The sequence below is a fragment of the Lolium rigidum genome, chromosome 7 (genome assembly GCF_022539505.1).
Source record: "Lolium rigidum isolate FL_2022 chromosome 7, APGP_CSIRO_Lrig_0.1, whole genome shotgun sequence".
In the NCBI taxonomy this organism is placed as follows: Eukaryota; Viridiplantae; Streptophyta; class Magnoliopsida; order Poales; family Poaceae; genus Lolium; species Lolium rigidum.
The window spans coordinates 1,310,140-1,335,197 of NC_061514.1; positions in this window are offsets into that span (position 1 = coordinate 1,310,140).

Here is a 25,058-nt window from a genome sequence, read left to right on the forward strand (position 1 = left end):
TTCCGCTCCTCGTTGGGATCGACATTCTTACTTATCGAAGATACTACGATACACCCCCTATACTTGTGGGTCATCAGTGGCATAGCAAGAGAGGTAGAAGATGGCGTTGCCAGGAAGATGGTGAGGTTGAAGTTGATAAGAATCAAGGAAACGCCGGAAAAAATCAGAGACTGGAAGGCCGAAGCCGCGCTCAAAGTGAGCGAGAAAGACAACTCGTTCACCGGATTCAGGCTCCGGTACGATCTCATCGCGAGGAAGCCGGCAGGCTACTCCTTCCGGAATCCTCCTGGACCGGTAAAGCCAGTCAATCTCGTATTTGGTAACGTTGGAGCCCATCCAGGCCCCACGGGTGATACCGGAGGAATCCATACCGGAACCCTCACTAGAACTATCGGATTCATGATTGCTACCGGACTCAGCGTCCATCCGGGCAAGATCGGCGGACAGTCCGTCGGAGGATTTGGTTCGCCGGCTAGTGGAGGAAGAGGCAGAAGAAGAAGTAGAGGAAGATTCCCCGCTAGACATGGAATTTGGTGAAGAGAAACAAGAATCCCACGATCTACCCCCGCGCGAAGATCTACGAAAGAGAGAAAAAGCAATAAAAAGAAGAAGTAAATACACTACCGAGTCGAGATCTGGAAAGCAAGCAAAGAGGGGTAAACCCGCATTAAGCCTAACTCCGAGGCGGCGGAGTCGCTGAGGAAGAAGTTCGCCGGTGGATTGGCGAGCTTGCCGTGGGCGAGGGAGTCCGTCGGCGGCGAGGTGAAGAAGAGCTCGAGGAAGCACCAATGTCGCGGCAGGGGCAGAAGCGCTGCAGGAGTTCTTCACATGATGAAGTTCGGTGGCCTCCGGCGAAGCTACGGCGGAGGTCCGTCGGGCGGCGGAGCTCGAATGGCGAAACGGAGCAGCGGAGGCGCAGAGGGCAAGAGCTCTGTGCGCGAGGAAGTGGAGAATGCGAGAAGAGGAAGAAGAAGGAGCGGTTCCCCCTTATAAAGGAAGAGGGAGACGTGGGCCGAAAACCGGGGGCCTCGGCGGTTTGGGTCGTGGGCCGCGACGGTTCGCTCCACGAGCCGCCACGTGGCATGGTGGTACACGCGAGAAAATAGAAAGCCACAGGGAGGTGCACACGGATCCAGAGAGGTGGTTGGGATTCGCTGTGAAGCAATTAATGCGCGCGCGTAAGCCGAAGGGAAGTGACCCCGACACCGGCGCGTCGGTTACTGATGCGCATGTCATCGACGAGCGCGGGGCCCGAGATATTCTCGACTTCGCCGAGGAAGTATTTAATGACTAAGATGCCGGAGGATAAGACACCGGAGAATGTCTTGCAAAAAAGAGATAGCGATAATCCGGGCAAAGGTGCCGGATCCAAGCCCAATGCCGGATAGATTAAACCGGTATCCTAAGATAAAAGAACCTGGCATGGTCTGTTGGATAGGATCCACCAGACTATACCAGCTTCGGGGACTAATGTTGGGGGGATGACCCCCGGTATGCCAAAGGCATGCTAAACCGGATGGTTTGAGCCATCAAGATACCGGTTTGATGTTCGTACCGGAACATAGAGATAAGAATTTAGCTAAGTGAGGCTAAGCTGGTATCCCCAAGAGGGGTATGCCGGAACCGGATAAGAAGATACTGGGCCACCGAAAGGAAGAGCATGTCGGCAGGACTGGTCAAAGATTCTCTCCAGAGCTAGAAGACAAGGATGAGCTAAGCAAAGTACCTTTAAACGAAGGGCTGACGATAAAGAGAAGGATGACGGTCAAAGAAGCCGGAGAACGTCAGCATCCCTGATTAAAGAGGACTCCGGTGTCATCTATGATTAAAGTAGCTTTATAAAGTAGTTTGTGTAGTCAAAGATGCCATTAGGGTTTCTTGCCCTGTAAGCCACCCTCTCCCCTATATAAGGAGAGGGGGCAGCCTGTAATGTCCCAGGTTTAGAGACGATCGAGGGGTAGATTTTAGAAAGGGATGTGCATTGCATTGCAAATTCTGGGGAAATTTCGCGCTTTTAAACAAAAAACTGCATCGAAGGGGAACAAGTTTCTCTCTCGACACCTTACAGGGTTAGGGTTTCGAGGGTGCGACAAACTTGCATCTCACTTAACTAGATTAGGGTTTTGAGTTGAGAGGGGAGAGTTTGAATCACCAATTTAAGTTGCATGATTGAATTCTAAGTTAAGATGGTTGATCAAGCTCAAACCAAATTTGAATTTGAATTTCAAATTCTAACATCAAGTTATTATCTCATAATTCAAACTTGAGATAATTTAATAAACAATCTTTAATAATCAAGATATAAATAGAACAATTAATATATAAAGCTCAATAGAGAAAAATTGGAGCTTTATTGATATTCACACAAGATACATTGTTTTTACAATATCCAGAATAAAATATGAACATTACAACATATTACAAGAATTGGACAAAAATAGAAAAAAGAAAAGAAAAGGAAAATTACAAATCAAGGATCTATCCTAAACACTACAAGCTAAACTTCATTAACTTGATGATCTTCATGATCAATGGAGCCACAGATTGTCCCTGCACATAAACACAACAAAAGAGAAGTTATGCCAAGTGGTAAAACCACTTGGCAGGTTAAAAGAATAATGAAATTGAGTAGATATGGATCAGCTCTGCCGAGCTGATCATCTCACAGCCAAGACACAAGCCAGGTACCATGAATTTGCACACACACACAGCTAGGCTGCTCACACAGCAGTGTGCATGCAGCACACCACACACACACAGCTGGTGAGTCACCAACAGGTTGCCGTGGCTTGTCTGTCGACCGCAGAAGGAGCAGGAGACCATATAAAACCTCCACAAGAAACCCTAGTCAATCCATCGACAGGATTGCACTCGGGTAAGTTCATCGAGAAACCAAGAACACAAGAACAGCTTGAACAATCACCGTTGTTCAACACAATTCCACCACCACACAGCACATAACCAAGAGGCATCAAGCTCACCAGGAGGAGCAGGGCAAGAAAATCATCCACAAGAACCACACAGAAGCAAACCCTCTACATCAACATCAAATCCTAGGAGCTGGAGTGAGGTATACCAAGCATCATGAACAAACCAGAGAGTTTTGTTCATATATAAGCATATGCATCTAGCACACAAGATCAACAGGGTATGATACCCAAGGTTGTGGCATCATCTGGTTATTAAACCATATGGTGCAAGCAAGAGCAGATAGGCCACTGGTGAATCATCTAAAGGGAACAACAGCTATGACACTCAATGCATAACTGAAGGAATCCAGCCAGAGATGAGAGCACAAGCTAGCCTAAATACACACTTAGCACCTACAGCTATTCAAGCCATCGACTTAGACAAAATCATTGTCTATTTTGATTTCAACATCAAGAGCTACCGGCAATCCAATAAATGGATCACCCGTAAAGCATTTGTCCATTCACATCAAGCCAACTATGGTGGGAGCTTCCCGAGCAGCCAAGAATGGATCGCCGAGGCCACCTCAACCAACCAAAACAATCAAACCACCAAGCCAAGATTTGCATCATCACCCGGATGGGTTCGGAGTGGGCTAGGGTACCCAACAAGTGTTGGCATCCCTCTAGCCAAGCAAATTAAATCATTATGATCATCACTGTATCACAGCTCACATCATTTATCTATTTAAACAACCAGAACCGCACGTATAAATGAAATAATCAAGCTACCTATGCACTGGATCTAGCAGATGATCCAATGGATCATTGCAAGCATCCACTGATGCTTGGACAAGCACCAAGCATACACAAAGCCAAGCTCGTGTGACACACACACAACACGGAATAGATCACAAGTGAGGCACCGACAACAAATAATAGTTTCTACAAGTAACCGGTGATCATATGACCACCGGAAGCTTGCAAGAGCATGCCACAAGCATGCTAGACATCAATTACAAGCATCAATACATGTCGACAAGTGAATCAGCCACGTAACATGAACTATAGTAAAGCAGTATAATCATAAATATAACATATAATTATATGTGTAAGCACACCATCAAGGGATGGTGTTGTTTAGCCCACGTGCATGCTCAAGGGAGCAGGTCTATGAATTGTAACACACCGAATTGCACCAAAAGGCACCGGCTCTTGCAAACTTGCAAGGAATTGCACACCGCAATCAAGTCGTGGCAATCCATATGAATACACTTGAGAAATTAGCAAGAATAGCATACAACAAAGGTGCACAGAGCGGAGTAAAAGAGCAAGCAGTAGCTAGCAATTCATAGCAACAAGAAAGGGCACCGCAGACAGGCGCATAGCAACAAAGAAGCATCGCAACAAGCAAGCTACAGACTAGCTAGGCGCAACGAAGAGCGCAGCAGCACGGCAGGCATCTCCACGAGGTGGAGTAGCCGTGGCCAGAGCTAGAGGATGGAGAAGAAGGACGGTAGAGAGAGAGAGAGAGAGAGGGAGGCGCACTTACCGTGGTCGAGCAGATAGGCACGGCCATGGCGGCCATGGCGGCACACGCCAGAGCGCGGCGGCGCCAAGCCCAGCCAGGCCATGGCGGCACCACGGCATCACCGCACCACGGCGGCGAAGCCGTGGCGGAGTCCAAGCACCAGGAGCGCCGAGAACGGCGGGATCGAGCGGATCCCGTAACCCTAGCACCGGACGAGGACGAGACCGTGAGCAGCAGGTCGCCCGCGTCAGATCGACGCGGATAGGATTGACCGCCGTCGTGTGGCGCGTTGATTGCGCTCCATGGCGGGGGCCAAGTCCGGCGAACCTCGCCGGAAGCGAGCGGCGACGGCGGAGGCGACGCGGGTCGCCAGAGCAGGATAGGGTTAGGGTTCAGTCGAGCGAGGAGAGGGGAGAGGAAGAATGGGCCGACCGAGCCCAAAGGGTGGCTCGGGTGCGACCTAACCCGTTGGGCCACCCTGACGGTGGGGCCCAAGGGCATTTAGGTCATTTCCTAAATTACAAAAAAATGCAGAAACTTTGAATAATCATAGAAAATTATTAATAGCTCTAAAAAAATAATTAAAAATATGCAAATGGATCAACATAAAATTCTCTATCTAAATAAAATATCAAAGATAATTTTTGAAGACAATTAAGAATGAGTCTTAATTTGAGGATTTAAATAATCACTTAAATCACACATATAATTTTCAATAATAAAAATAAGTCCATTAATGCCTTTGGACTTCAAAACACCTTGACAACATTTCAAGGTTGGATTTACCTTAAATCAAGTATCCCTAAGATGTTCTTAGTATTTAACCTCTCATAAAATAACAACGACATCGGAAGGGGGGAAACAAACCCTAAAACTGGAATCATGCATTATTGCTTCTTTAACCATTGCCCTTATCGGACAATGATGCTATTTTTCAGAACCGTGAGGACAAGGGTCAGTCCACACCTTCAAACCGCAAAACTTTGCAGTTGTTCGAGCAAGTTCATCACTTGCTCATGTCATTTGAGTATTTCTATCAAATTACTTGCAAAGTATTATGGTTATCACTATCGCATAAAAATCAAAACCACTACTTTCATAATTATGAATATGACTATGTGGTGGGCAATGGAACCATGGATTGTGTTGATATGGTGGAGGTTCCATTGCACGGGTTTATATCCATCTAGGATTAAACAACAAATGTCGCCAGTGATTCTTGTGCCGTAATACCCGTGTTAGCCATAAGATCCGGAGTGGGACGGAGTAGTCAAAAGTGTTTCCACCTCTCGTTCATCAACGGATGCGCTTACCGTAGCAGCTTGTGTCCGGCGGAACAACCGGAGGGTGGGGATCCCATTCTAATTCCCCACGGTAAAGCATTGCTTGCCGTAGCAGCTTGTGTCTTGCGGAACAACCGGAGGGTGGGGATCCCATTCTAATTCCCCACGGTAATGCGGTCTATGATGGGTTGCAGCCACCGGCGTAGGAGTGTATGGTAAGAGCCCAAGACCGTTGTCGTGGTCGGGGTCCACCCCGAAATTACGGGAATAATGGGACCGACGTGGACCCGTGGGCGGCGCATGCAACAAAGGGTGGGTGTTCGAGGTAGCGGAGGAACATGATTGGCTAGACCTTATACCGGGCCTCACACCGAAGGAAGTGTGGACGGGAAAGCTGCCCGGTTGGCACCAAGGTTAAGATCTCTTATGGGTAAAGCAACACACCTCTGCAGAGTGTAAAGAATCTGTGACCTGTCACTCCCTCGTTCCGGGATTGAGGAACTGCGAACGCGGCCGGAAAGGAACTCCATGAAGTTCTAGTAAACCGGTGAAGGCTGACGGACATAGCTCTTTGAAATAAAAGCAAACTCTTGAAGAAATGTTTATCAAAACTTGCATTGGTATTAGACTTTCTGGTCTAATATCGTAGCTAGTGCATTAAACACCTCTTATCTATAATGAACTTGCTGAGTACGCTCGTACTCATACCACTCTTAAATCCCATGCTTAGATTGTCTGAATCATCTGGAGGAGGACTACGACAACAATGATGGAGCCGAGATCATCGGCTACGAGGAACCGGACCTCTCGAGAGGTGTTGAAGGCGTAGACTACATCATCGTCTACGGATCCGGGGAGGCTTCCGGAGGAGAACAAGCCTAGAGATATCCGAGGAGTAGTAGTAGCCGAGCAGCACAAACTCTTACCATGTAGCTGCTCGATTAAATAAATGTTTAGTTTAATGAGACTATGGTATTGTAAGCTAAGTTGGGTTCGCCTCGAACCCAGGAGTTATCCTCTCAGGACCCAAGAGGAGCTCCGAGACGACTTGTGTATGTTAGTTGTAATAATATGTGAATGAGTTATGGACCCTGCTATGTTCTGTTGTACTACTCTGAGGGATGTAATATTTGCGGAATGGTACTTCGCGAATGTTATATCAACGACTGGCATACTACAACATGCAGTGGTATGCAGGGTCACCACACAGCCCTTCTTACGGGCACGCACGAAGAGAGCTAGGGTTAGAAGAACACTTGTACTGAGGAACTTGTAACCTATTGAGATCAATAAAGAAGATGATCTAGAGCGAGTTCTTCCTTATGTCTTTCTTCTTCAACCTCTAGCCTTGGCTAAGTTCTTGAGGAAAAACCATCCGGAAGTTCATCCCATCTAATCACAAACCCTCCCCCGAATCCTCTTGCGTCCATTCGGCACCAACCTAAGCCATCCTATGGCATCTGTTTGTTCACCACGATGACACTCTCCCGATCATGTTGTGTTGCCCGGGCTCGAAGTCACTAGGCGGTTTGAGTTATCAGTGTGTGCAAAGATTCTTCTTGGCGAAAACTCAGTGTTTCAACGCCAATGATGGCGACACCTGCGGGCGTTGTAATCCTCTTGAGGGCGTCGTTGTGGCTATCTTCGTCACGCTATGGCTCCGGGTGAAAACCCTTGACCTTGCGGTCTCGACGATGGCGGCGTGTGCGTCGTTACCTTCTTGGGGGTGTCGTCGTGGAGCTCCGAGCCATCTCGATCTCATTTGTTGGCTTCGGTGGCAAGTCTTGGCCCTTTGTTTACTTTTTCCTATTTTTGATCTGCTTTGTAAGAGATTCACTTCATCACCTTGTATCGGTTTGGTCATGTGTGGATTTATTTATAAAGCGGGACGAAAGTCTATTTCCAGAAAATTTTGCTGACCGACGCCTTAAAATCCTTGTGTATCCTATGTTAGGTTTTATCTCTCTTTTCTTTTTACATGTGGTTATTATAACATACACTGCAGTGCGTATGAGCCAGCCGTCAATCTGAACGGGCAAGCGTGTAAGACGAGTGTACTTGCACCAGGGAATGGATATAACGATATACATGCACCCTCCACTTTATCTTTAAGGTTAAAATAATTCAACCAGATCGGCAAAGCCAAAAGAAAATTGCTTAAAAAGTACGTGCCGTCATCTCGACCAAGCTCGCTTGTTTGAGTTCCCAGCGGGCGGGGACTAAGAGCATCCCCACTCGTTGGCGCTCCCCACACCCAAATCCGGACGAAACAACCCCGGATTGGACGAAATTAAGTCGTGGGGAGTACCGTATTTCCAGTCGTCCACCCGGAGTTCGGCGGATATAGTTTAAATTCAAACAAAGCGCCGTTCCGCGCTACAAGTACGGCCAGTTGATCGGCAAAAGGAGCAAAAGGATCAGCCACAGATCGGCGATCGGAGGGAAATTACACGGAGACAGGCTCGTCGGTAGTCCCGACCGGCACGGCGGTGTCCGACGGACCAGTTTCCTCACACGCCGTGGCCGAAGCGGCTGCGGCAGCCGACGAGGAAGCAGCGGCAGTGGACGTCGAAGCAGCCGCAGTCGACGAGGTAGATGGTGAGGAAGCCGAGGTAGGAGCCGGCGGAGACGACGAAGGACTGGCCGGAGTGGCTCGGAGGATGTCGCTGCGGTGGCCCAGGTACCAATTCCTCGTCTCCTCGTCCATCATTTCCATGTCGCCGCCGCCCATCAGGAACGCCAAGTCTGTGTTCCTCTTCTTCGCCGCCGCCGTTCTCTTCAGCAGGGCGATCCGGACGCCTTGGTTGGCGAGCATCTCCCGCCACCTGCCGTCGAACTTGTCGTTCCTCCCGTCGGCGTGCGACCTCAAGTCGGTCCAGCACTTGTCGATCGACGCCTGCATCCTGTCGGCGGGATTGTCCGTCCGTTTGAGCTCTTTGAGCTTCTTCTGGCCGAGTTCGGGCGCCCTTCCGCCGCGCAAGCCGCCGGAGCGTCGGGGTTGTACTGCTCGGTCTTGCTCTTCGAGAGAGTCGTGCGAGTTTCCTTCCACTTCTCGCAGTTCTCGAGGCGGGCGTAGACGTTGAGGAACTTGAACTGCAGGCCGGTGTCGTCCGTGTACATGTCCAAAGCTCGGCGCAGCTGGGTAAAAAAGAGCACGGCGATACGGGTCAGTTAATGACGATGTACCTCGGTGATGCAGGGTCGACGGAGCATACCTTTTGCTCCAAGTCGTGGCCGCTGATCGGCCGTTTGTCGACCTCCTCCTGTATGCCGTGCCATTTGCTGCACGCCGTCTGCATGATCCCCCAATGGGTGGCCATTGCCTTGTCTCCCCGGTACACGTTCATGTTCGTCTTGTTGAAGTAGGGATCGACGAGTTTGCGTTCCTCGTACGCCTGCCTCACTCGAAGCCGCATGTGTCGAACGACTGATTGGCCCCGATTATGCCGTTTGTGGACACGGTCATCCAAGCTTCGGCGAGGCACTCCTCTTCCTTCGGCGTCCATTTGATACGCGGTTCGGCAGGCGGCGAGTCCTTCTTCCTCTTCTTCTTCCCCTTCGACAGGTTGGCGGCGGCTTGAGTTGGCTCTTCTTCTTCCTCGTCTTCTTCTTCGACGGCTTGGCTTCCGTCGGCAACATCCTCCCGATGCTCGTTGCGCGCCGCCACAGCTGCCGTCGCCCTCGTCTCCTCTTGCGTGAAGAACCCCGGGCACGCAGCGGCGGCGGCCATGAAGAACCCCGGGCTCGCAGCGACGGCCATGGAGCCGGAGGTGATCATCTCGTGGATCTCCTCTTCGTTCGGCGCCACCATCGCACCGAACGGGAGCGGCCCTCGTCGCAGGGCCGGCGAGGTGCCCTCGAACAGGCCGCCGCCGCCGACGTCAAGCTCGGGCGGCGACATCGTGGACCTGGACGGTTGGACGTACGCGCCCTCTTGGAACACGGCAGTCGGCGACGGCGAGTACAGCGAAGGGGAGAAGGACGACGGGGAACTGGTTGTACCTTGCGTCGGCCATTGGCCGGGGAACATGCCGCCGCCGCCGCCGCTCATGGCCATGCTGATCATCCTCGCTTGTTCGTCCTGGGCCGCCGCCGCCGCCCTCTTCGCGGCGGCTCTTTTCACCCTCTCCACCCTGCCGCTTGTTTCCACGTCGCGCCGTCTCTCGTCCGCCGCCCACTCGGCGTTCGACATGCCCGGCGGCTTCGTCTTCTTCGCCCGCGGCTTCCTCGCCGGCGCCTTCGGCGGCATTGTGGTGGACGAGGAGAGTGGTGGTGGACGAGAAGACGCCGCCGGGAACTGGAACTGGAAGACGAGGAATGGCCAAATTCGGCGGGAGAGAATGAGGATATGCAAGCAAATTGGAGGGAATGGGGATATGCAAGCAAATTGGAGGGAAAATCGACAGGATTTGGTTTTCCTGTCGCCGACTACGCGGGTCCACACGACGTTTCGCGCCAAAATCTTTCGTCCGGAATCCCCGAGCGCGCCCCGGGGGGCCGGGGATGGCGTGGGCTTGCCGGATGGATGAAGGGCCAAATCCGGACGAAAACGAGGAACCGGGGGCGCGACTGGGCCGATTTACGCCGTCTGGATGTAAAAAAGGCTCGCCGAGGGCCTCGTCGGGGGGACGAGTGGAGATGCTCTAAGATGCGTTGATGCCGTTTTATTACGATTATCCTCCAGGCTCCAGGAAAGATACGCAGCCTGTATCCCAAATCTATCCGAAGAAAAAAGATTGTGCGTGCAAGCCATGCGCGACGCATTTATCAAGTGCCTAATCAGAGATCGCAACACGTGTAAAACATGAGTCAAGGGAGATTCAACAACCAGCATTTTTATATGTATTAGAAAATGAAGAGGAAGGAAGGTCGGTAGCCGGAGAGAAGAAGGAGCCAAGAAGGTCGACTCGTTCGATTGAGATGCCCGATCAGCTTTGCCCAGAGCACGTGTCAGCAGAAAAAGACCGGAATATATAGAAGTTCATGCTTTGATTTGGAATTCAGAATAGGATTTGAAAAGGTCGAAAAGGAGTAGTACAACAGCCGCTAATTCGTTCCGGCGCGGCGGCACACGCTAGGAAACTGCGCCGCCGGGGTAACAGGCAACCGAGCAGCTGCTAGCTAGGCTGCTGATTTTGTTTAGTTGTCGATACCGGCCGTCAAGATACATATCGTCAGCATCGATGTCGCCGGTTCCCAGCAGACTTGGCAAAAGCAACAGGCGAGAGAGAACCAACGATATCTCGTTCTGGTCTGGGAGAGGAGCAGAACGCGTACGTGCCGATTCGCTCGACCAAGTGGAATTTAGACCATCTTATGTCGCGTTTGCTAAAGCGGTCCTAAACAGTGTTGGATTGAGCGTTTTAGAATGTCTCTGCTTCGTACTGTGTTTGGAACACGTTGTTACTCAGCCGGAACCCTCAACGCACCTCCCAAATATTAAACGGATTTCTATTATTGTGCCATCGGATCCTTAGTTATACTCAGTTTTCTTCAGCTTTTTAGTTTTTTCTCAGTTTTTCCAAGCTCTTGTCTGAAACCCGCAGAATGAACTCGGACGAGAGGATTTCCGTTTAGTTGACCGTTCCGTGCTGACGTGTGGGACCGCGTCGTGTGGAGCCGCATCGTGCGGGGCTGGTGGAAATGGACCGTGTGGGACAGGACGAAACCGTGTTTGGTCATACGAGCGGAGCATGTGGGGCCGTAGCGTGTGGAGCCGTGTGGATCCGGGACGTGGACACAAGTGATTTCTAATCTTTCGCCCAGGTTAGCAGTTTTTAATGCATTCCTCTCTCTCGCTCGATCTCATTCATTCTTGATTGCCCAAATTGGTAGCAAATCTAAAGCAGCTTCTTCTTTTTTTTTAACGTCATTCATTTCTTTATGCCTCCGTTTTTACCCACAGGTAGGAAATCTAGGGCACAAATTCAGAGAAAATATAGGATAAGCTGCATACAGCAATCAACATAGCATAGATATATTCACGACAGATCCAACAGTACTACTGATAGATCCAACATAAGCTACATTTTACATGAATTTAAACTGCTTTACAGAAAGAGCAGTCACATACAGAGAGTGCAGTAGGCACGTTCAACGCCTCCAGGTAGTGCATGTGACTCACTTGGAGACTGCGCAGGTGAATCCCAAGTGATTTGTGTTGGGCCATGAACGCATGCACGTTCACGGTCGTTCCAACTCTAGCGCCACATCTGCCAATGTATTCAGCATGGTCACCAGGCAGTTGAAGTCGGTGGCGCGGAGCTTCCTGTTGCAGAAGGGGCACCTGTAAACGCCTCGAGCAAAGTGGCCATCGTAATGGCCGGACTGCAGCCTCCTGAGGACGTGAGGAGTCTTGGTGTGGAAGGACTCATCGTTGTTGTCGACGTCACTGCTCTGCACCTGTCACGTAGCACCAAAGATCGTGCAAAAAACATGGAGTCAATTGCAACGATGATGGAACGGAGAGTGAACGAAAAACCATGCATGATAATATGGGCACGAAAAAAGAGGTAGCCTCAGTTACATTGGACACACTTATATCCAGGATTTGAGTCAGTGAACCAAAAATCATGCACAACAAATTTGTACACACCAATTGTTCACTGACCAAACCCTGAATCAATGTGTGCCCAAATATTCATCATCGTCGGCACACATTAACCTAATAACGCAAGATCTAACACAAAAGGATTAAACTAGGAACAGACGAACTCTAATAACGCTAGATCTAACACAAAAGGATTGAAATGGGATAAAAACAAGGGAACAAAGGGTTACCTCCGGCTCGTCGTCGACGATGCTGGTGTCGTAGGGGTTCTCCGGCGCGACGTACGACACTGGTTCGTACGGGTCCCAAGCGATGAGGGCCTGGATGGGGGCGGCGGCCGATGCACCGGCGGTTGATGCGCCGGCGGCTACGTTGAAAGCAGCGACGGGGGCCTAGACGGTGGCGGCGGCCGATGCGCCGGCGGCTACGTCTGAAGCGCTGACAATGGGCATCTCATTCTTCTCCATCGCCGGCGGTTTTCTTCGGGATTTTTTTCTTCGGTTGTGGAGAATATGCTGGGACAGGAGAGGCGGCGTTGCGTGAGGGAGTGACACTGACAGTGATAATGCGAGGAGGCGAACAGGGAGGGGCATCTATAAAGGTGAGGTGTCCTAAATGCGACACGCGTCCTACACGTCCACTATTGCACGTCTGCACGTCTTCGACTTCTGCACCGCGACACGCGTCCACGATTGCACGTCTTCAACTTCTGCAACACGATCCGCGTCGTACGCGTCAACAATTGCACGTCTTCCACTTCTGCACCGCAACACGTGTCCTCGAGTCTAACCCTGGAAAATTTAGATCTAATCAGGTATACCCTCGAGTCTTATACTAGCATTTTTTGTGTGCTCAGTTTTCTCCTTGAGTGTTAATACTGGCTAGTGCAATATACTCAGTTTTACCCTAAAGTGGCTGGTCAACAGAGAGTCAACAAATGGGATTAAGCTAGTTAAATGAGTCATTTAATGTGAAAAAAAAATCCAAAAAAGATAAACCATAGTGGCACTTATTAATGGAGTCTTCTTACACGACCTGCCACGTTGGGAACCATAACAATCATAGATAAATCAAGTTTTTCCATAAATTTTCACTTCTAAAATCACCTAGTAGCTATGAAGGTGCATGGATTTCCACAATAAGCCCTTCCCAAAACAGTTTTCCCCAAACTATACTTTGTCTGAACGAGGCCACAATTTTCACACTCATGTATATTTGTATTGCAAATAGTTTGAGGTAGGCCAAGATGGGTTTCATTGTACAAAACACGCATTCTCCATTTTTTAAATCTCATTTTTGAATCTCTTAGTCTGTTTACTACTCACGTGCCTTTGGTTTCTTGATACTACTCAGTTTTGCCCTCTCCATTCACAAATTCTCACAGACGCCCAACCTTGACCTGATTAGTCTCTCCCTTGTCACACGGATCGTGCCCGCCGACCGTTGATCGTATGATCTAACGGGCAGGATAACCCCTCTCTCTCTCTCTGATCGGGGCCACCACCCTCTCTCTCTGTCGGCGGCTAGCTTCCACCCTCTATGTATGCTAAATACCCAGTTTGCCACCGGATTCAGCAAGTTTGGTTTTCTGTATTATTTTTCACGCGCTAAAAATTATAAACTCTTTTAGGCATTACTTTTCATGAAAAAAATGATAAATCATCACCAATTTCTTGTAGCCATTACTTTTCACGCAAAAACTAGATTTCGGTGAATGCATTATTTCTCACCCCTCTAACAATTATCAACTCTCTTTAGCATTCCTTTTATTTTAGGGAATATAGTTTGAGATATAGTTTTGGTAATTTGAAACGGCCCAAAAGTGGTATAATTTTGGTATAAACATGAGGCATACATATTTGAGGGATTTCGATGAATGGATTATTTATCACCCCTCTAACAATTATCAACTATCTTTAGCATTTCTTTTCTTTTAGGGAATATAATTTGGGATATAGTTTTGGTAATTTGAAACGTCCCAAAAGTGGTATAATTTTGGTAGAAACATGAGACATACATATTTGACATATTTGGGGGATTTCGGTGAATGGATTATTTATCACCCCTCTAACAATTATCAACTCTCTTTACCATTCCTTTTATTTTAGGGAATATAGTTTGGGATATAGTTTTGGTTATTTGAAACGTCCCAAAAGTGGTAGAATTTTGGTATAAACATGAGGCATACATATTTGAGGGATTTCGGTGAATGGATTATTTATCACCGCTCTAACAATTATGAACTATATTTATCATTCATTTTTTTTAGGGAATATAGTTTGGGATATAGTTTTGGTAATTTGAAACGGTTCAAAAGTGGTATAATTTTGGTATAAACATGAGGCATACATACTTGAGGGATTTAGGTGAATGGATTATTTGTCACCCCTCTAACAATTATCAACTTTCTTTAGCTTTACTTTTTCTTTAGGGAATATAGTTTGGGATATAGTTTTGGTTATTTGAAACGTCCCAAAAGTGGTATAATTTTGGTATAAAAATGAGACATACATATTTGTGGGATTTCGGTGAACACATTATTTGTCACCCCTCTAACAATTATCAACTATCTTTAGCATTCCTATATTCTCTAACAGTTATTTTTTGGTAATTTCGGTGAATGCACACACTAACTTTGAAAACAACAACAAATACATGTAACTGAATAATGGATTTGTAACAAGGGAACCCTTGTAACAACTTCTAGCGCCTGATGAGCAATGATAAGAATCCGATCGCAATTATACGACAAAAAAAACAACCAGCCATCAGATTAGCTTGCTTCTTCAACTCGATCAGCTGCCTTAACTGCTTGGTTATTTTCTTCAGTTCTCCCTTTACTTCCACCAGTTCTGCATTGGGAGAATTAGGCATAATCGAAACGGGTCCTCTCTCCGCCGCATTCTCTACAGCAAGTCCCCCCTCCCAAATTGCGCTCCCCAATAGCGCTAATTGATCCCTGCAATTGAAGCCTCTGAACGTACACATCGATCCACTCGAAATGCCTGCATTTATTCAGGATCTGAAAACAACAACGTGAACCCTAAATCCCAAATTCAAGGGAATAACAAGAAAATCGAGAGAAAACAGAGCAATTGGAGCGAGATCTAACCTTATCCACCTCTCTATATGGCAAGCTCCCGCATGCAAAGAACTCACGTCAACGGTTGCCGTTGTCGTCCGTCTTACAGATTGACCGCTTCAGAGGCTCCTAGCGTGGGTAGTCATGGCATCTTTTGTCAAAGGCACAGGTCCATACTACGGCCATGAAGAACGGGAGGTCGAAGAGAAACTAGACATCACCCGCCTGCCGGAGAAGGGTTGCCGCTGGCGGAGAAGAAGAACAATGGGGCGGAGGGAAAGAAAGGGGAAGCAATGGCACGGGCACGGGGCTGGCTAGGGCTCCCATTTTGCAACGGCCACCTGGGTAAGCTGTGGGTCCGGCGCGCTAACGTGGACAAGTTGTGGGTCCCATGATAATCTAGATAAGTGGAGACGAGTCCACTGCGGGGCACCAACAACGGCCCCACTTGCCAGCACCAACAAACAGTCAACTAAACGGGATTCCTCCCATCCGAGCTCCTTGTGAGGGTTTCAGACAAGGGTTTGGGGAAAACTGAGAAAAAACTAAGCGGCTGGGAAAAACTGAGCACAACTAAGGACCCGAGGGCACGAAAATAGAAATTGCAATATTAAAATAACTTTTTTTTTGCATTTTCATTTCAATAGAGAGAAGAAATTTGTAGGTAGAATCGTGATTTTGAAAGTACTGCAACATGTTGACACAAATTAAACATAAAAACTACGAAAAAAATATGTTCAAACTAATTTTTAAACTACTTCTTTGCTCGTCACCTCTTCCGAAGAGGTAGTGGCATTCGACGCATCCGATAAGGTTGTGCCCCCTCCGACGAGTAGTCCTTGGTGTCTTCGTTGTTGTCGGTGCTCGTTGGCTGCGCTTCCGCCTTCGCCTTCGCCCGAGCCCTTGCCTCCTTCTTTGTCGCCGCCTCCTCCTTCGCATCTAGCTGCCTCCACTTGGTATCTTCATCCTCTTCCTCTTCCTCCTCCTCCTCATTGCAGTCGTCGGTGACGGCCTCCCCCTCCTCCACCTGGTCGTCCGTGGGTGGGGAACTAGAGATGCTAGGCGTGGTAGTTCTTTTCCACCAATGGCGCCATCCCGGCGGCTTCCCCTCGCTATCGGAGGCTGAAGGAAAAGAGAGGTTGCTCATGGTCAGAGAGGAGAGGTTGCTCAATTGTAGATATGAAGGGGGCCGGTCGGTTGGAAATCTGAATGCATAGACTTAGGAGTCTTATTGATCGGGGGCGCAAATATCGAAGAGGGTTGCGGTTGCTCTTCTGTGGAGTTCGCGCTTCATTCCGGCGATTTGCGCGTCGATCGACGCTGTTGCCACTCCGTCGGTTCCTCTTCCCGGTGATACGTCCCAAACGTATCTATAATTTCTTATGTTCCATGCTACTTTTATGATGATACTCACATGTTTTATACACATTATATGTCATTATTATGCATTTTCCGGCACTAACCTATTGACGAGATGCCGAAGAGCCGATTGCTTGTTTTCTCGCTGTTTTTGGTTTCGAAATCCTAGTAAGGAAATATTCTCGGAATTGGACGAAATCAACGCCCGGGGGCCTATTTTTCCACGAAGCTTCCAGAAGACCGGAGGACTTACGAAGTGGGGCCACGAGGTGGCGCCACACTAGGGCGGCGCGGCCTGGGCCTTGGCCGCGCCGGCCTGTTGTGTGGGGCCCTCGTGTGGCCCCCTGACCTGCTCTTCCGCCTACTTAAGGTCTTCGTCACGAAACCTTCCAGAGACGCCGCCGCCGCCAATCCCATCTCGGGGGATTCAGGAGATCGCCTCCGGCACCCTGCCGGAGAGGGGAATCATCTCCCGGAGGTCTTTTCATCGCCATGATCACCTCTGGATCGATGTGTGAGTAGTTCACCCCTGGACTATGGGTCCATAGCAGTAGCTAGATGGTCGTCTTCCCCTCATTGTGCTATCATGTTAGATCTTGTGAGTTGCCTATCATGATCAAGATCATCTATTTGTAATCCTTCATGTTGTGTTTGTTGGGATCCGATGAATATTGAATACTATGTCAAGTTGATTATCAATCTATCATATATGTTATTTATGTTCTTGCATGCTCTCCGTTGCTAGTAGAGGCTCGGCCAAGTTGATACTTGTGACTCCAAGAGGGGGTATTTATGCTCGATAGTGGGTTCATGCCTCCATTAAATCTGGGACAGTGACATAAAGTTCTAAGGTTGCGGATGTGCTGTTGCCACTAGGGATAAAACATCGTTGCTTTGTCTAAGGATATTTGTGGTGATTACATTACGCACCATACTTAATGCAATTGTCTGTTGTTTACAACTTAATACTGGAGGGGTTCGGATGATAACCTGAAGGTGGACTTTTTAGGCATAGATGCATGCTGGATAGCGGTCTATGTACTTTGTCGTAATGCCCTGATTAAATCTCATAGTACTCATCATGATATATGTATGTGCATTGTTATGGCTTCTTTATTTGTCAATTGCCCAACTGTAGTTTGTTCACCCAACATCCGCTATCTTATGGGAGAGACACCACTAGTGATCCGTGGACCCCGGTCCTATTCTTTACATCTGAAATACAATCTACTGCAATTGTTCTTTACTCGTTCTTCGCAAACAAACATCATCATCCACACTATACATCTAATCCTTTGTTCACAAGCAAGCCGGTGAGATTGACAACCTCGCCGTTACGTTGGGGCAAAGTTCTGTGATTGTGTTGTGCAGGTTCCACGTTGGCGCCGGAATCCCCGGTGTTGCGCCACACTACACTCCGCCACCATCAACCTTCAACGTGCTTCTTGGCTCCTACTCGGTTCGATAACCTTGGTTTCTTTCCGAGGGAAAACTTGCTCGTTGTACGCATCACACCTTCCTCTTGGGGTTCCCAACGGACGTGTGTCTTACACGCCATCAAGCATTTTTTCTGGCGCCGTTGCCGGGGAGATCAAGACACGCTGCAAGGGGAGTCTCCCACTTCCAATCTCTTTACTTTGTTTTTGTCTTGCTTTACTTTATTTACTGCTTTGTTTGCTGCATTATATCAAAACACAAAAAAAATTAGTTGCTAGTTTTACTTTATTTACTGTCTTGTTCTCTATATTGAAAACACACAAAAAATTAGTTACTTGCATTTACTTTATTTAGTTTGCTTTATTTACTACTGCTAAAAATGAGTAATCCGGAAGTTAAAGTTCGTTCCTTTAAGCAACAAGGGGAGAAAGTTTTAAAGATGCTTGGTATAGAATTAGCGATGCTCATCATAGGTGCATTAAGAAACACTCCACTATTATACTACTTAGGAACTTTTATGTTGGTATCTCTAGTTGGAATAGATATGTTCTTGATACTCTGGCGGGAGGTAATTTCCTAGGCACTCCCGCTTTAGAAGCTAGTTGCATTATTGAGAGTCTAGTTGGAATACCACCTGTTAATGAGGCTAAAATTGAAATCTCTCTTGAAGATGTCATGAAAAAGTTGGAGGCCATAGAGAAGATCTTCTAAGTATTGAGACTAAATTGGGAATATTACTTAATAGCACTGATAAACTTGATAAATCTCTAGGTGGAATTAATGAGAGAATTGCCATCTTAGAAACTTGTGCTACTCATGGTAATCGAACTCATAGGATTAGTGAACTTGAAGAAGCTATGGGAACCTTGGGTTCAACTTTTTCTTCTCTTAAGTTTAAGGAGAAAGCTTATGTGGGTAAGGAGCAAAAATTCATGTATGCCTCTAAAGTGCCTAAGCCAAAAAGCTATTATAGGCCTAAAATTGACAAAGCCCTTAGCACCACTATGGATGGGGGAGCATCTAAGATACCTATTGAAGCTGATGCTTCATCTCTTGACAATACTTGATACACACTTTCTGCGCCTAGCTGAAAGCCGTTAAAGAAAAGCGCTTATGGGAGACAACCCATTATTTTATTTCTGCACTTTGTTTTATATTTGAGTCTTGGAAGTTGTTTACTACTGTAGCAACCTCTTCTTATCTTTATTTTAATGCATTGTTGTGCCAAGTAAAGTCTTTGATAGTAAAGCCAATACTAGATTTGGATTACTGCGCAGGAACAGATTTCTTGCTCTCACGAATTTGAGCAGTAGTCTCTGTAGAAAAATCAAAAAAATCTGTCAATTTACGTGCGTGATCCACAGATACGTACGCAACTTTCATTCAATTTGGGCATTTTCATCTGAGCAAGTCTGGTGCCACTTTAAAATTCGTCTTTACGAACTGTTCTGTTTTGACAGATTCTGCCTTTTATTTCGCATTGCCTGTTTTGCTATGTTTGATGGATTTCTTTGTTCCATTAACTTTCAGTAGCTTTGTGCAATGTCCAGAAGTGTTAATAATGATTGTGTCACCTCTGAATATATGAATTATGCACTGACCCTCTAATGAGTTTGTTTCGAGTTTGGTGTGGAGGAAGTTTTCAAGGGTCAAGAGAGGAGGATGATACAATATGATCAAGAAGAGTGAAAGGTCAAAGCTTGGGGATGCCCCCGTGGTTCATCCCTGCATATTTTAAGAAGACTCAAGCGTCTAAGCTTGGGGATGCCCAAGGCATCCCTTCTTCATCGACAACTTATCGGGTTCCTCTAGTGAAACTATATTTTTATTCCGTCACATCTTATGTGCTTTACTTGGAGCGTCTGTTTGTTTTTGTTTTTGTTTTTGTTTGAATAAATCGGATCCTAGCATTCTTTGTTTGGGAGAGAGACACGCTCCGTTGTTTCGTATGAACACATATGTTCTTAGCTTTATTCTTAATGTTCATTGCGAAATTTGAACTATTTCATTCATCGCTATATGGTTGGAAACGGAAAATGCCGCATGTGGTAAATGGTAAATGTCTTGAATAATGTGATACTTGGCAATTTTTGTGCTCATATAGATCTTGTTTAAGCTCTTGCATCATGTACCTTGTACTCATTAATGAATAACTACATAGAGCTTGTTAAAATTTGGTTTGCATGATTGATCTCTAGAGTCTAGATATTTTCTGGTTGAGGTGTTTGAACAACAAGGAGACAATGTAAAGTCTTATAATAGTTACAATATGTTCATATGTGAGATTTGCTGCACCTTTGAAAGGATCGTATGCCGCACCTAGAGGGGGGGGTGAATAGGTGCTAACCAATTTTTAGTTCTTTTTCAAATTAGGCTTGACACAAAAGGTAAATTCTCTAGATATGCAACTAAGTGAATTTACCTATATGACAAGGATATCAACTAAGCAAGGTATAGCTACGCAATAGGAGATAGAGTGGGATAGAGGTAACCGAGAGTGGAGCACGTGATGACACGGAGATGATTCCCGTAGTTCCCTTCCTTTGCAAGAAGGTACGTCTACGTTTGGAGGAGTGTGGTTGCTACGCAAGCCAAACCAACAGACCACGAAGGCTTCACTCGGATCTCCCGTGAGCAACGCCACGAAGGCCTAGCCCACTTCCACTAAGGGATTTCCTCGAGGCGGAAACCGGGCCTTTACAAAGTTCTTGGGGCACACATCCACAACCAAATTGGAGGCTCCCAAATCTGTAACAATACAACAATCAACAACAACACATCAACAACAAATCAACTAGGGAACCAAATAGGAACACTAGCATGAGATCCCTCAAACAAGAGAGAGGGAAATGAAGAACGCTTCGGTGAGGATGTAGATCGGTGTCTTCTCCTTCGAATCTTCAAAGATCAAGAGCTTTGGTTGGGGGAGGAAGGAGATCTTGCAAATCTTGTGTTTCTTGAGGTGGCTCTAATGGAGGTGGCTTGGCAGATTTCTTGTATAATGATTGAGCAAACAACCAAGGTAGAAGAAGGGGTGTATTTATACCTCCCCTCAAAATGAGCCGTTGCAGCTTCCGGGGGGCCGGATAATCCGGCCTAAGTAAGGGCCGGATAATCCGCCCCCCCGGATAATCCGGCCTACGGAAAAAAACCGTGACATTATCCGGCCAAATGTCCGGCCCTATGCCGGAGAAGCTTTTCTTCCAAGTCCTTAGCCAAATTGGGGGGGCCGGATATTTCCAAAATATCCGGCCCGGATATTCCGGCCCTGGTACAATACCGGGACAATATCCGGGCAAATGTCCGGCCCCCATACTGAGCAGCTTTTCCTCGAAGACTTAGCCAAAAACAGGGGGCCGGATATTTCAACAATATCCGGCCCGGATTATCCGGCCTGGCCAACTTTTGCTGTTATCTTTTTGACAGACCGACCAAATCCAACACACATAAATATGAGTCTATGTAAACCCTGTACCACTTAAACAATCATTAGTGTATCACATATATTGACATCAAACACTCAAAACATAATGTGAGAGATGTTCTTTCAATCTCCCCCTTTTTGGTGTTTGATGACAATATACGGATTTGCAAAGGAATCACTATAGAGACAAGCATGATGGCAAAACATAGAGGCACTCCCCCTACATGTGTGCATATAAGTAATTTGCATTTGAATACAAATACACAACACATAGGAGTATGGTGCCTCAACAAAAGAGATATCCAACATGAGCTCTAACAAAAGACATTGACACATATGAAGTTGAGATAGGATGCAAGAAATCATACCCATGTGTAGATATATAATGCGGAGATATAGCATCACACATAATGTTATATCCTTGATCTCAACAAACAGAAATCCGAAAACCATAACAATGTCTCACACCACATAGCACATAGTTTTGAACGGCACACAAATAGTTTTGAACGGCAAACCAAATAGTTCAAATAAAGAGGGAACACAAGCACTATAAGAATGATAAACGCATATGCTTGTGCCCAAACCATGCAAATCCCCGAGAATCCTAATAGAACACTTCTCCCCCTTTGACATCGAGACGCCAAAAAGGGGACAAGCGCGATGCTACACGTCCCATGGGAATCACTCGGAGGCATCATCATCATCGGACTCGTACGCCGCATCCTCTTCTTCCTCATCAGTGTCAGGTGCATCCGGAGAACGGCGAGAGGTGTTGGACCTTTGAAGGCAATCATCAAGATCACTCCATGGAACTCCGTGCTGAGTGCCATCCACCGTAACCCCGGTGAGCCGGAGGCCGAGGCGGGGGTCCTTGATCACCACCGAGCTTGTGAAGAATAACCGCCTGAGTATGCTTAATCTCAGAACGCTCTCGGCTAGCTGCATAGTTATCCTTATGGATCTCAATGTTCATGCAAAGGATGTGACGCTGAAACCAACTAAGCCGGGTCACTTGCTTCCTCATAGCTGGGGCATCACGATGACGAGCAGGAGCAAAACCACTAGAACAAGCATCACCCATGAAAGTGTCAGGAGCAGGTACAGCTGAAGAGACTAGCTTAACCCTGTAGGCCTTCTTGACATGGTGCTTCACCAGAGGGTACCCACTCAAGTCTTCACCAACCACAGCCACAGAGTTGTTGATGAGAAGCTGAATGTAGGGAGCATAGGGTATGGTGGTCCGGGAGACCATGGCATCATGGATCTCATGGAAGATAAAGTCCATGACATCAAGAGTGTAGTTCCGTTCCTCAGACACATCACGAGCACACTTATAGCTGAGGTGTATAAGGTTCACAAGGACTCCCCGGAGAGCATCATTGTTACCACCACTTGGGCAAATGGTTGCCCGAAAGAACCGAAGCAGCTGATTGTATATGGGAAGCAGCCCCTTAGCAAAACAAATTTTTCCCGCTGAGGTATAGAGATGCACAAGAGCATTCTTATCTGTCTGTTGTGGTCCATGAAGGCGACGACCCCCATCAACAGGAACTCCAAGAAAACCAGCAAATTGGCGCAGAGTGGCACTGCAGTGAGTGGAGCCAGTCATCCATTCCATAGTGCGTTCCTCATCTTTCTTGATTGCCAAAGTGGCAAAGAATTGCTTCACCAAATCTGGGCTATAGTCACATTGAATCTTCATGATATCATGCAAACCCAACCTTCCAGCCTACCCGCATTGCATCTTCAAAGTAATTGTTTTCAGCCAGAATGTCCACATCGATAGCTTGCATGGGTCTCGGATTCTTCATGGGCTCATAGATGTCCTTGTAGATGAACTCCTGCTCCATGCACCAAGTATCTCCCTGCCCTCTATCTCTTCATCCCTTGGGACATCTTCATACCAGTTCTTCATGCGGATAGCGGAATAAGAGACTGGGTCCATGGCCTTGTAGTTCTCCCTCACATCCTTGTTCTTCCGCCTTGAAGTGACGGACTTGCGAGGTGCATTGGGTGCATACTCGTCACTAGATTGATCATGCCTTGAGCGTCTCCGACCATCCCGAGAAGCACCACCTGTGAGAAGCAAAGGCGGGTAGCAAAGGAAAGGTAATGCTCATAAGTCATGTAAGATACAGTAATATACTCGAGAAACATGCTATAAGTCGGTACAAATCTAGACATGATAGATTGAAGCAAAAACTGCAGCGGCGATGAAGCTCCAGGCCGGATAATCCGGTGTCCCCTGGGGGCGGATAATCCAGCCTGGCCGGATAATCCGGCCTGCTCGGGGGGCGGATAATCCGGCCCTGCGAGATTGGCAGTTTTTCAATCAAAAGCTTGTCTAAGACTAGATCGGCCTCATAGCATGCAAGAGGAGTACACTACAAATGATTTGGAACAACTAGACACCAATTCCACCAAGAAAATAGCACATATAAAACACAACATCTAGGGTTAGAGATTGTGAATCATACCCACATCCATTGTGGAAACCGCTTGGAGGAGAAGGTAGCTAGGGAGGAGATGCACCCGATCCACCCAAGAACTCCGAGAGGGGGCGGACGGAGCGTCTCCGGCGAGGAGGAGGAGGTCCGGCGAACTTGAGAGGAGAAAGAGGAGAGAGAGGCGCGTGGGGGGTGGTGTGAACCGTTTGCCCCCCCCCCCCCCCCGCGGCCTCGTCCTCAACCCTTTCAAGTTCTGCCCAGGCCGGATAATCCGGCCCTAGCTTAGGGCGGATAATCCGGCCCGGCCGGATTATCCGGTGTCTCCTGGGGCCGGATTATCCGGGGTTCTGGAAAATTCCAGAATCACCGGGAATCCGGCCCATCTTTCGTTGGTTATTTGCATGACCCATATGTGATGCAATAATGTATCATGTCACATATAAGGTGCAAATTTACCAGTAAGATGGAGCAACCTAGATCATCCGACCGAAACACCTCAAACTCCAAGTTTTTACCAAACATGACAAATGAGCAAGATGGAAATGGCTTATAGGAGAGAGTAGGCTTAGGTTTTAGAAGATACAAACTGTTAATGGTACATGGTCACTCAAGTTTGCAAGATATGAGCAAATAAGGCCAAACTAGAGTGATTTCCCATAAGAACATGGAGTTGTCAAATAAAAGGCGATAAGATCCAAATAACTCCAACTCTTCACAAAGAAGAGTGTGGTGGCCTAGGCCACCATATATGAGTGTTGTGGCATGGCACCGCGAAGATATATCTTGGGTCCAAGCCACTACTCATCATTGAAGCTCACATATCAACATATGATATAAAGAGAATGATTTCTTAATGTTGGCATTATGGGGGGAGGGATAGCTCAATAATTTAAACCGCACTCCCCTATTTCCATGCCCACATCTAAACCAAATAAAGTTTTGAGACGAAGGTGTGTTTGCAAGATGGTCAAGCTATACTCCTTGAATCAATGATATTTAGCTCATTCCTCAAATAAGAGAACCTTGCTTCATC